This window comes from Rattus norvegicus, chromosome 17, assembly GCF_021556685.1.
Source record: "Rattus norvegicus strain SHRSP/BbbUtx chromosome 17, alternate assembly SHRSP_T2T, whole genome shotgun sequence".
Taxonomy (NCBI): domain Eukaryota; kingdom Metazoa; phylum Chordata; class Mammalia; order Rodentia; family Muridae; genus Rattus; species Rattus norvegicus.
Window position 1 is genome coordinate 59,241,283 of NC_141550.1, and position 10,557 is coordinate 59,251,839.

The 10,557-nt window shown below is 46.3% G+C and overlaps 1 long non-coding RNA gene across 1 annotated transcript; it reads left to right on the forward strand.

Moving 5' to 3' along the window:
- Positions 1-1,841: 1,841 nt before the first annotated feature.
- LOC148000211 (uncharacterized) lies at positions 1,842-10,272 on the forward strand. Its single transcript, XR_015641295.1, has 3 exons — positions 1,842-2,181; positions 7,802-7,985; positions 9,644-10,272. It is a non-coding gene; the product is annotated as an uncharacterized LOC148000211 (long non-coding RNA).
- Positions 10,273-10,557: the final 285 nt, after the last annotated feature.

Genomic DNA, 10,557 nt, shown 5'->3' on the forward strand with positions numbered 1-10,557 from the left:
TTCAATTCTGCCCTGTAATAGAGAGGGTTCCATGATACTCTGCTCATGGTGTAAGTGCTAACCTTAGGCAAAGGGCAGAGAAGGTATTCTGAGCCAAGAAAGCCTCTCTGGTCCTGGAAGTCACTCGCAGAAGGTGGTACTGCCATCTGGAGTAGATGGCCTTAAAGTAAATTTGGTCAACAGCACCAACTCAGTGTCTCTTTTCAGCCATTGAAGAAGCCACACTCAGGTCCCGTCCTCAGGGACTCATGTTGTTCCACCAATGCAAGTGCTGTCACACAATGGAAAGAATGGATTAAATGTTTTTTCTAAAGGAGAAAATAAGAACAATGGTAATAATGATTATTCCAAATAAAAAATAAAAAATATAAAATATATGTAGGCTTATCTATGCTTCATGAGCTAACAACCTTTAAATGTTTTGGGGTGTGTGTGTGTGTGTGTGTGTGTGTGTGTGTGTGTGTGTGTGTGTGTGTGGTGTGTTACAGAGTGTGGGTCTTGTGCATGCTGGACAAATGTTCTACTACTGAACTCCTTCCCTAGCTCTTCTTTGGTTTCTTTAAAGTATAATTTGAGAGCAGCATTTTCTGTAAGGATGTGTTATTCGATGAAAAGAAAATACAAATTAACATTTTTGAACAAGTACGTTTAGGCTCTTAGACAGAAGATCCAGGCTGTCTTGTTGGTCACACCTTGCCCTAGATATAAGCAGTTTTCTAGCAGGTATCCACTCCCTCGCTCAACTTGTCTATAGAAAGTACAGCTGCTCCTGGAGGCAAGTACTGTTAGGCCTCATGCCTTCGTTTGACAGAGGAAACAGGTCTGGTAAGTGGGAGTTGACAGGTATGGGTTACTTTTATGAAACTGACATCAGTATTCAAACTTGCAACTTAAAGGAAAAAAGATTGGACTTTGTCTATGGTTTCACAGATTATAGCCCATTATAGGGAAGAAGGTACAGCAGTGTGCGGCTGTGGAACACGTGATGGTGGCTTTTCACCCACTCACTGGTGGATTAGAAGTAAAAGGCCAGGACCAGGGACCAAGGTACAGCCCCCAGGCTAACCCCTAGTTACCACCTTCTGCCAGTCTACCCAATTGCTAAAGATCACATAGCCTTCCAAAACCTCCTAAAGGAAGACAGCCAGCTAGGGAACGGACATTCAAAGCACTAGCCTATGGCAAACATTCTAGATTGAAACCATACAATGACGGCTGGAAGAAGCTTCTCCAGAGGTAGGATGCCAGGTCCTCACTAGAACAAGGATTCTCAAAGCTACTGGACTATACAGCTCAGAGCTGATTTGCTGGTGTTTGCTCAGTCTCACAGGTTGTGAGAATCATTTACAGACTTTGGGACCTACTTGCTTGTGGTACAAGGAAATCGAGAAGAGGGTTTAGTTAGAGTAGCCCACTTGGCCCATGAAGATTCAAAGAGCAAAGCCAGAGAGATGTGAGGAATGGCAGGGGCCACATGCTCATCTCTACATGGTGGGGTGGTTCTCTGTGTAAACATGGCTATGTAAACTGAGTAAGTGTGGGCATAGACTATGGACTCCAGGGTTATCTTGGTGTGTAAGACATTCACTCAATAAATATTTACTAGGCCCTGGGTTCAGTCCCCAGCTCCGAAAAAAAGAAAAGAAAAAAAAATATTTACTGACGCTGCCCTTGAGATATGTACATGAGCCTAACAGAGACGATGCCTGGTCAAGGAATTTCATGTTAGTGCTGGACACAGAGACTGTGGTAAGTAAGAGAGCGATATGAAATGGGGAAACGCTCTGAGTGTTAGGGAGAAGCGAGAGGGAAGATGAGAATGAACAACTTCACTTGGGGGTGGTGGTGGAGAGTCATTTTCCTAGGCTTCTTCTAGCTTGGAAAGAATATGGTGACTTGGTTGGTGATTGGAGGAGAGTAGATTCCTCCAAACGGATGATGGGGAGCTACAAGCTGACAGGAATGGAAAACAGACCATGAGTCTCATCCCCCAGCCTGTGAGCAGCAGGGTGAGGCTGATACCCAGCCTGGATGACCTAATAAGGCTTCTTCCATCCTGCCTGCCCAGAAGGAAGATTCTCTGTCTTCCTGGCAGGCACTGCCAAGCCCAGGATTTAGGGTTTCTGAGCACTTCTGCATGTTCCAGCCAAAGTCTCCATGTGACTTTCCTCTGAACAAGGGGTAAGGTGCCCCAGGGAGAGGGTGGATGAAAGGTGTTGGGGGAGGTAGAGGAGAGATACAGGAGGGAGTCAGAGGGCTCAGTGAAGAGCCGGGAGTGTCCTATCTGTCCCTGGCAAGGGGTTATCAGGACAGATAGGAGAGGTAGCAAGGAAAACTCTGGGGCTCTTGCTATACATGGACAGTGTCTCTCAAGTGGCTGAAATTAAAGAGAACGTTATCTTAGGTGAGAAAGACAGACCATTCATTGATGTGAGAATATTTGTAGATGGGAGCTCATTGTTCCATATTCCTTTCCCTGTCTCTCAAGGAAAAGGATGGAGGGCCACTGGATTGCTCTCTTTCTTTTATTTTCAGTCTGCTGGTTCTGGAAGTTTCTAGGACAGCAAAAACATGGTCTCCACTTTGACTGATTGAGGTCTGGCTAAGGCAGGTGTCTGTCTTATCGAGCCTTTGTGTCTGTATTCACTTCTAGGCTGTGAGTGGTCCCTGTCATAACCCTGATCCACAGCACACATACTGAAGTAGAGGGGAGCATGTTTGCTTGCTTTGTGCCACTGGGAGGCATAGTTTGAAGACTGAGGGTCCCTTGGAGAGAGAGAGAAACAAAGCCAGTGGGTGACAGCTTCATTTCCTGTCATTCCTTCATGTCTGAGCTGGCACGGGGAGGGGACAGGAGTCCAGGTTCAGATGAAAGCTCTTTCAGCACAAGCTATGTGCACAGCAAGTGGCACAGGCATGGCCATCGGGGGACACCGGCTCACCCAGCAACTGGCTGAGTCCTCAAGCAGGCAAGGAGCATGCTTCCGTGTTCCTGTCTGGTAGAGAGCGTTCCTCAGTTCTGCATTAACAGGTTCAGAGAGACCATGAGCACTCACTCAGGAAACACGTTACTGCCTCATCTTGGTCCTTAACTTGCTCTGAGAGCTTGGATGCGGCCATTTGCCTTCTAAGGCCTTTGCTTATGGTCAGTACAATGTATGAGTCCAGTTAGAAGCTCCTTTCTGAATCTCTACTGGTGAGGCCCAGATTATCCCAGAGAGGCCAGGTCCTGAGGCAACAGAGAAGGCGGGCAAAGGCTCAGAGGGAAGGGCATAATAATCACCTGATTTCATTCCTAGCGCAGGAGCTTCCTTAGATAAGAGGTGTTACAGTCTTCTGAGCCATAAACTGTGCTGTATCATTCCACACCTCATGAAACTTATCACACTACACTGTACTAGACCATTCAACACCCACATTGTATATTTCTACTGTGTTGTGCGGTACTGTTACACTATTCCAAGCAAACCACACTACATCATGCCAAGTTTCACAACACCACATGCTGCCACCCTCCACCCTCCTATCGTAATCTACTGGAGGATGCTATACATATCACACTATACTATATTATACGGTACAGTGTACTACCATGCTTTACTATTCTGAACCATACTATACTATGCTATACGGTACTACACTAAACTGTACTGCACCAAACCACACTCCACCATACTCCATTGTACAATACTATATGACACTATACTATCCTACGCTGTATTGTACTGCATACACCACATCTACTACGCCATACTATTACTGCATTATTCTACACTATACTATGCCACACTATGCTATGCTGGACTACAGTCCACTGTGCTACATTATACTGCGTTTCACTCTACTGTGCTCTAAGATGACAGAGGTCTGTGTAAACTCAGATCAGAAAGAAAGCTTACACATTTAACATGTAGGAAAGGCTATGTGAACCAGGGCTTTCTGGGGCCTCGCCCACCCTCACCATCTGATGCCATTAATCATTAAACAGCCCTGAGCCATGCCAGCCAAGATGGGCAGTGTTAACTTTGCTTATTTAGGAGCTTGAAAAAAAAATGTCAAGAATTCATATGCAGAAACCAGCCCTCAGCTCTTCATTTGTCCAGAGAGCAAAACAAGCTGGAGCCTGTGCGTCTGATCCATGCAGGCAGCACAACTTTCTCTGTGGCCAGGAGTGTTTCTCCCCTCTACCTGAGCCTGTGCTTCTGGCCACTGGGATATATCTAATGACCCAGCCAACCTCGGAGGGGGGAGTACAGTGCAGTGCACTTCCGCCTCTGTTCTCGATAGATGCTAGACTTGAATTTTGTAATATTTACAAGGAAACTTCAGATCTGTGGCACGCAGCCCGATGGAAGTCCCACTGTGCTGCAAGCACAGGCTCTATTCCACCTGCTGAAGCCAAGGGTTGATCTTCTGTGTATGAACCCGATTGAGCTGGGAGAGCCTGAGATAGGGCTAAAAGATGGTGATGGGAACCAGGCTGTGGGACCAGGTCTCCTCCATGGAGATGGCTTTCTAGGACCAATAGCTGTCACCTCCCCTCATCCCCTGCCTTCTCTGTGGAACAGGCAAGTCTGAGATGGATCTCAGTGGTCAAGCACATTGTATTGACACAGAGAGAGCAATGCTGTGTCTCACAGAGATGCTCAGTTTCAAGCTGCCAGGCCATGTGTGGAGCAATTGCTTGACCAGTTCAGTGCTGGCTCCCTGTGGCTTTCTGACTCTACTTCACCCCACAAAAGATCCATCACATGTCCACCAAGTGGCTGGCTCTGATTTAGAAGCTTGGGTAACACTAGTGAGCAGCAAGATTGAAAATCCCCTCGTGGAGGAACACTGTTCTGTGGACCAGACTGTATGTGCTAACTCTCATGGGAGGAGTGTTTGGTAGGCATGGAAGTGTGGCTGGGGCGTGAGAGAGACACCATGTTGGGTCTGAGGCGCTGCTCAAAGACTTCATCGCTCTTCTTAGGTGCAATGGGTCACCTCCTATGTCTGTTTCCTCATCATTAGAGGGGGTAGTGATGGCTCCTTCCTCCTTGGGCTGGACGGTTGCAGCAAGGCCTGTGCAAAGCTTGCTGTTACTCCTGGCACACAGTCAATGGGCAGTCGTGTGTTTGTTCTCAGCCTACACTCTGCACTGCAGCGGCTCCTGCTGTCGGCCCTTGTTTTAGTTGCCATGGTGCTGTTCTGGGAGGTTCTGTAAGATGTGGTACTGCTGGGGCCCTGTACCCTTCCTTAGTCTGGTACCTGAAAAGAGAACGAACATTTTGTAGCCCTCAAGTTTACCACAAGTCTTGCCTCCTCCTTGCCGGGTTGCCAAGAGCTACCATCACCCTCAGGTGGACCTGGTTAGGGCCCCTTTGCTTTTTCAGACTTGGGAAGCATGTTCTTGGTGAGGAGGTTCATGCTGTGTAACTCCTGGCATCTCCCGCTCTGGCCTTCCTGAAATCTTACTATCAAGTAGCCAGGCATAGTTCTGCCTTGAAGTGACTGTGCAACCTGAGGTTGATTACTTAGTCTCTCTGGCCTCAGAGTCTGCACCAAGAGAACAGCAGTGCTTACTGTGGAGGGATGCTGTCGAGTCAGGTGATAGGGAAAGGTGTCTCCACAACATTTAAGTCACTCCAGACAGCATGGCTCTAGTCAGCTGAAATCCCTGTCTGCCCAGCATGTCTGACCATGCAAACTCGGTTAATGTATTTAGAGTGTTACAACACAACACCGCAAACTGAGTAGCTTGTCAAGGCTTTTATTTCTCACCATTTCAGAGACCAGGAAGTCCAAAAGCAAGGTGCCAATGCATCCTGTATCCTGTGGGATAGGTCAGATGATGCCTTCTTGCTGTGTCCTCATGTGAAAGAAAGAACAAGAGACACAAGTATAGCTCTCTTTTGTAAGAACCCTAGTCTTGTAATGAAGCTCTGCCCTCAGGACCCAGTTATATATTCTTCTGGGGTAGGCTTTACTGAAGGAACTGGGGGCACAGGTGGAACTGTCAGTGTCACCATAAGATGTCACTCCAGTGCTCTGGCAACCCTGCAGCCTACTGTCACACGGGAAGTATATGCTGCAGCCACAGTTTTCTGGAAGGCTGACTTCTTTCCTCTGTGGCAACTCTCCCATCTCACTGTGCTGCTTCCTGTTGAGGAATACATCTTGACCCTCTGAAGGCCTGGTCATTTCATGCCCTGTAGGACACTGTTCCTGGAACTGTGACTCAGACACCAAATCTAAGACTTCCTATCTGTTAGGAGTTGTGAAATGCACACTACTCCCCTTTCCTACTTCCTTGCTTTACAATGTTTCAGTTACCCACAGTGTAGAATATCAGATCAAAATATAATTCAGATATAATGATAAGTTTTGAATTACATGTGGTTCCCAGTCACTTGGCTAAATCTTAAGCTGTCTAGGATGGTCTTACCCAGACTATGGGTTACATGAGCCTGCTACTCAGTAGTCACCTGAAAAAACTATTGTGAGATATTGTTTGTGCATCAAGAAGGCATAGGGATTACCTTACAAGCTGGGACTCCACTTGACATAGGCTATCAGTGAATGAACAGTATAGGGTTCCCACATGCACTGAGATGCCTGCACACTCCACTTCAAAGAATGAAAAAAACCACTCACTCCTCTCTTAACAAAGCCTTGGTAGTTCCCCCTTTGTGGTCAGTTTTTATCCAAGCTTAATCCACAACATATCTGGCACCTAAAGGTAGAGGGCTGATCCAGCCTGAATCTCCTAGATTCTTTTCTGTTGCTGTGATAAAAGACTGTCCAAATGCAAACTGGGAAATGAAAGGGTTAATACACATTACAGGTTGCAGTTCAACATGAGGGGGGCAAGGATAGGGATCTGGAGGGAAGAACCTTGCTGATTGGCTCTCTCACTAGCTTACATATGCTTAGCTAGTTTTCCCATCTCACCCATGACCCACTAACTATGACACCCAGCATCAATTAGCAGTCAAGACAATCCCCCGCAGACAAGCCCACAGGCCAATCAGACAAGGATGATTACTTAATTTTAACTCTTTTTTCTCAGGTGGTTTTAGGCTGCGTCATGCTAACTAGAACAGGGTGCATGCACAGTAAGGCAGGTCGTGTCCTTTCTGAGTTAACTCTTAGGGAAAAACCTTCTATTTTTTATCTTGCATTCATGCATAATTGATTGGCTATATTATTAAAATTAGATGCACTGTAGGAAATGATATATATGTACAAAAAAGTTTACATATTCTAAGCCTGTCCAGCAAACAGAGAACCAACCATGCTGTACCCCTTAGCATTTAACTGCCCCCATGGAATAGGAGCCCATTAAAGGAAAAGCTGAACAATCACGAGGGCCCTGGAATACTTCTGCTTGAGAAGCCTGCTGCTTGTTTACAGTGCATCTCATCTGCAGTCTCTTTGCCTCTGAATAGTTTCTATCCACATTGCAATCTTTGTATTCTTACTCAGTTCTTGGAAAAAGGCACCAGGAACCGGGAAACACCGGTCTGGAAAGTCAATCTGGGCAACATTTGTGTTTAAGAACCTTGGCATATATCCACTTGGATGACTGACAAAGCCCCCGCACATATTCCTTAAGATCCAGCTTTCCTTCCTCACCCCTCAGAGGCAGATGTTTTTGGCTTGGAGTCCTGGGCAAGCTGGGGTTAGCACCTTTCTCTTGCCCTGTCATTGAGGCTGTCCAGAGTGTGTGGCACACATGGCTCCTAGCACCAGTCAGGAACCTCCCTTACTTTGGTGTCACCAGACTATTGTGAGTTCTCTCGTCTATCTGTGGTCTCAGGAGGCTCTGGAGGACCTTCGCTGTCTACCTGGGAACTGCAAGCTGTGGGGGATCTGCTGACAAGGCTGGGCAGGAGTACCAACTGGAGTACAAAAGAGCCTCAGGATGGCCTGTTCAGAGCCCAGGCTTTTACCCAATGCTTTCAGTGAAGGAGCGAAACCACTGATACCTAATAGAAGAAATGGTTAGTAACAGGTCAAGTTAATTACATTCTCCTCCATCCCTATTTTTAGTGAGGTTCTGCCTATAATTAATCATGTGATAAAGAGTTACGTATTACTCTGGACAGGGAGACTGAAAGGACAAGAATAGAGAAGATGGATGCTGATGAGAACTAATGAGAAAATGAATCAAATGCCATTAGGACTTACTGAAAAGCTCTATGGTCCAGAAGACGTCCATCTCAGGACTCTGATCTATGCTGCCAGCATAGTCTATTGTTTTTCTGTCAGTGGACCTCAGTTTCCCTTCTGTTGTAACACAACAGTGACACATTCAGCAGTGCTATTATTAAAACAAGGTCATGGCTGTCAATAAGCTAGGTTTTCTAGAATTCAGGCTCTTGGGTACTTTAAAGTCAAGTCATTGAGATCAACTGGACACTCAGGAGAGTTACAGTCAGTTTCAAGGCATTTTGCTGACAAACCAGAAAGAGCCACCCATGTAGCCTAAGCCTGAGGCAGTTCGCTAAAAACTTTCTTGCTTCAGGGAGCATTCAAGAGAAGAGCAGAACCCCAATAACAACGATGCTCTGCTCAGAACCCTGAGTGAGCTGTGCTGCTGGTTCATATGGTAGAGAGCAGATTCGTTCAATGGCCAGTAAAAGGGGACATTCTCATGGAAACACTCAGAATACTGTTTGACCATGAACCTGAGCACCATAGCCCACCAGCCTTATAGGACCAACCATCATACCATTCCTTTGCATAAACCAGCTTTCTTAGATTTCTTTTTCCCTAGGAGTGTGAAATAAGGATTCTGGAGAAAGAACCAGGGTGGAAAATAAAGACACTTAGGTTTTAATCCAGTTGACTTCACTCATGTATCAGTGAAACTGTCCATGTCTCTGAGCCTCAGTTTCCCCACCAGGCTGTCCATGTGCCAGTTTTCATCCAAATACCATGGAATCAGCTTCATCCAGATTCTTATGGACAAAACTATAACACCAAAAGCAGAACCTCAAACACCTGGGGCCCTGGGACTCACTGTTCTGTGCCACTTTTCAGAGGAAATTAATTCTGAAAGGTCACTGGATCGGGAACATTTATTATTATTAAACAACAAATATTTATGTGATTCTCTGTGTGACTATGATGTTCATGTAAACATGACATTTAAAAGTGACATTCTTAAAATATTAAAACTATTCATGGCTGCTCATCTATTGACAGAAGCAAATGCTCTGGTTTTCCTGGGACATTGGCTACTTGGCAGCCGGGCTCTCAGTCGCCCATCTCTCCCTCCCTGAATGAGCTACATGAAATGTCTTGGTTCAAGCCATGCCTGCTCCAGGGTGTTCATGGAATTGTTTGTCTACTGGCTGAGGGGTAATCTGACTCATAGTGATGCCCTGTGAACATTGGCATGGGACATGGGGAATATAGTCATCTCCTAGGACAGGAGCTGGGTGAATAAGTCAACCAGTGAGTTATAGAAAAGCACTAGACTGTGGTCAGCCCAGAGCTGCAGCTCATTTCTCCTTTACCCTTTAGTTTATAAGATGCACTGAGAACTTCTTTGGTTTTCTAAGCCTTTTTGAATTAGAATGTCTACTGTCCTTTTTTTCCCTAAAGAACCCTGAAACCTCATTTGCAGTTAGATTGTCTACCATTTCTTTCCTAGAGCATCCTGACACCTCGTCTGCTCCATTTGTGGATGAAGAGGGGCTCCAGCTGGAGCTTGTCGCCTTTGCCCCTTGCCTAATGAATCACAGTGAGACCTCTCCCCACAGCTTGAGATTGCGTCACTCGTCACTCGTCACTCACCGGGGCTCAGCTGGAAGTTCTGCTCTGCTCCCATGCTGCTGAGGGCTACACCTCTGCAAAACGATGCAGGTCCCAGGGTCACCCAGATGCAGGGCAGAACTGAGCGGGACTCACACATGAACATGGACAGTGAGTGCATCCGCTTCCCACCATGTTCAGGTTCATTCTTCGAGTTGCAAAACAGGAGTCCATGAGTCTAGTCCCTTTTCTGTCAATGACTCCTCTACAGGGCTTCTCATAGGAGGTGTGCTTTAGAGAACAGAAGTACTGAGGTATAATTTACATATACTACAAGGTTCAGGGCCAGCTACAGGGCTGGTTGGGTAAAGGCACTTGCTGCTAAGTTTGATGACATGAGTTCAATTCCTGAGACTGACATGGTAGACGGTAAGAACTGAAAGTTATCCTCTGTCCTCCACACATGTTGGCATACATGTATGCCCGCCCCCCAATAAAAAAGAATAAAATGTGAAGAATATGGTTCAAGTGGTTGTGTGTGTGTGTGTGTGTGTGTGTGTGTGTGTGTGTGTGTGCATGCATATCTCACTCCCAAACTTGCCCATGCCTCTGTGTTGTTACCTTCCCTAACTAACACTATGGGAGACGACACTTTCTGCTCTGTTTCTCCAAACCAGCCTGCCTTCATGTACACAGCCTCATAGGCATGCTTGCAGTTTCCATAAGATAAAGGCATGTGCCCAACTAGCCAGGATGGGCATGTGGAATGTGGCTTGCTGGGTCAGTTTGGTTTGTACTACTCAGCTTGAAGGC